Source organism: Olea europaea, chromosome 13, assembly GCF_002742605.1.
Source record: "Olea europaea var. sylvestris chromosome 13, O_europaea_v1, whole genome shotgun sequence".
Classification (NCBI taxonomy): Eukaryota; Viridiplantae; Streptophyta; class Magnoliopsida; order Lamiales; family Oleaceae; genus Olea; species Olea europaea.
This window is the reverse complement of record NC_036249.1, coordinates 6,538,328-6,541,581: the sequence shown is the minus strand read 5'-3', so window position 1 is coordinate 6,541,581 and position 3,254 is coordinate 6,538,328.

The window sequence follows — 3,254 nt, the reverse complement described above, 5'->3', positions numbered from 1 at the left end:
AATAATAATAATAATAATAATAATAATAATTTTGACGATGTTATATAAATTTTGGGCTTTCATGTTTTAAATGCTACGTGTAATAAATGTTATGTGTAATAATTGTAAGTGATACGTGTAATAATAATAAATGCAATGCAAAATAAATTATAAATATTACGTGATTAGTCTAACTTTGTGTAGTATTTGTTAAAAAAAAGTTTTATTAGATTTTTTAAATTTAAAGTTATGATGTAATGTGTATATTTAAGTTCTTAAATATGTAAAAATTTAACAGAATTTTGGCACTCAACGACCATCAATCAATCACCATCCGATAACTCTAAGGTATGTAAAGGGGTAAGAAGATGAATGTATTTAGAATTTTTTATTTTTTTATTTTTTTGCATAACTTAATATTTTAAAATTGCCTATCTTTAAATTTTTAAGACATGCGCAATTATTTTTCTTGTTAAATTTATGTTATGTATATAATAATATAAGTATAATATCTTAGACTTAATATGAGTATGTGATGAGTGACTTAATGTTAAATTTTAGGAAATGGCAATACCTACCCACACGAATTTGATGCATGATTTTATTGAGAGTTGTACAAGTATTGAGCAGACAGAATCAAGCACCCCCAGCACAAAAATGCACCGCCATAGCAGAATGCAACTTCGTTCGCCCCTGAAACTATCTCAGTGGTTGAACAGTTCCGTAGGTACAAGCCTCTTACATTCAACGACGATTCCAACCTACTAGTTATCGAAGACTGGATAAGAGGATTGGAGTGCATATTCCGACATTACTTGTACTATGCACAGAATTCATGTTGGTTAGAGCAGCCAGTAACTGGTGAAAATCTGTTTCACGCACTAAGATCTAATAGCAGCAGCATAACTTGACTTGTGAACAGTCTAATGACGAAATAATGGCAAAGTACTTTCCATAGGCATTGACATATTTCAAGGAATCAAAGTTTTTACAACTTAGACAGGAAGACATGTCGCTTACTAATTACAAGAGGTAGTTTGAGCAGCTTTCAAGGTATGCTTCGTACTTGGTGGATACTGAAGTTAAGAAGATTAAGAGGTTCGAAAATGAACTATCATTATCTCTTATCATTTCATTTCATATCATGAAATGTTGGAGAGGGCTCATGCTATTTCATATCAAAGGACTACCTTTGAGCAGTGTGCCCAGCAAAGCAATGAGTCATCGGGAAAAGACAGGCGTAACTAGTAGAGTAAAAAACTAAGCACAAGAGTTCGTATCGGTGGGACAAGTGGGAGTATTACACCTTATCCTAAGTGTAGTAAACTCTACAAGGATGAATGCCTACTTAGGAAGAGCATGTGTTTTTGGTATGATAAGTCGGGACACATTACTCTGAACTATACAGAACCTCCAAAGAAGAAGGATGATGATCAAGACAAGAATAAGAAAGGAAAGACTCGAGTTTTTGCGTTAAATAGCAGGAAGCAGAGCATGATCCGAAAGAATTTATTAGAAGTACCTGTATAAATTTATTTTATTTTATTTTCTATCCTAAGTCGCTAAGTCTAACACTATAGTTATGAAAATAGGTATCCTATTAGTATCTGATGTACCTACTTACATACTTTTTTACTTTGGGGCTACAAATTCTTTTATCTCTGTATCATTCGTCGCTAGGTCAAACTTTAAATGTGTGAAAACGAATAATGGATTAGAGGTTAGTATTCCTTCAGGAAGAACTCTCTGTACAAATCAGATGACTAATGCTATGAAGTTAGAGATTGACGGAAAGATATTATAGACAGACTTACACCTTTTAGAGATGAAAGATTTCGATGATATTTTAGGCATGGATTGGCTGGAACTCAATCATGCAACCATTTGACGTCACGAGAAAAAAGTATTATTTCACAGACCGGACGAGGAAGAGTTCCATTTCTTTGGAACAAATGGAAAAGATGTTGAGAAATGAGTAATGTCAAGGATTCCTAATTAATATCATCAGTTCCCAACATACAGGAGTGACTGTTGACAATATTAACATCGTTCAAGACTTTGTAAACGTATTTCCAAAAGATTTACCAAGCATTCCACAAGATAGGCAAGTAAAATTTAAAATTGATTTGGTTCCTAGAGTAGCACCAGTATCCAATGTTCGTACCGAATGACACCGAAAGAACTTCAAGAATTGAAGTAGCAATTAGAGGAGTTACAGGAGAAAGGTTTCATTAGACCAAGTGTGCATTAACTACTGGGAATTGAACCATCTTACCATCAAAAATTGATACCCGCTATTAAGAATATAAGATTTATTTGACCAACTAAAAGGCACAATGGTGTTTTCAAAGATCGACTTGAGGTCGAGATATCATCAATTGAAAATCTGGGCAAGTGATATACCGAAAACTGTTTTCAGGATTCGTTATGAATACTATAAATTCACTATCATGCCTTTAAATTTGACCAACGCTCTAGCAGTATTTATGGATCTCATGAACAGAGTATTTTACCAGTACTTAGATCAGTTCGTCATAGTATTTATTGACAACATACTTGTGTACTCAAAGAATAAAAAGCAGTATGAGGAACAACTCCGAGCAGTACTCGAAAATTTGAGGAAGGAGAAATTATATACCAAATTCAAGAAGTGTGAATTTTGGCTTGATCGCATAGGTTTTCTTGGACCCGTGTTTTCCGCTAGGGCTGCACAAAAAAATTGTAAAATTGCAAACCGAAACGAATTCATTGAGTTGAAACCGTTGATTTGGGTCCATGTGGACCCGTGATTTCTTTTCCCTCAAACCGAACCAAATCGTTTCAAAATGGTTTGTTTTAGATTTTGATTTTCAAAAACCGCACAAAATCTAACAGAACCTTTCTTAAAATTTTTAATTAAAATATTAATTTTATTAACTTAAAAATTTTATAGTTTTCACTTTTTTAAAAATTACCAATTTTGCAATACAAATTATAATCAGCCTATTGAAATAATCATAGAAATTAAATTAGGTTCATCATTATTGAATTGTGATTTAACAGGTCTCACCCGATATCTGAACTAAACTAAAATTATTCCAAAATCATATGAAATGAAAAAAAAAACATATATTTTCAACAATCCAAATCATAATTCAATAAAACTATATCAGCAAATCACGTCCAAAGTTTCAGAAGCTCTAACACATACTATCATTTCCCTAACATTTGACGCTTGTCTGTCACTGCTGAACGAATCGCTATTCTCTTTGCCTGTTAGTTTGACCTGAATTGCC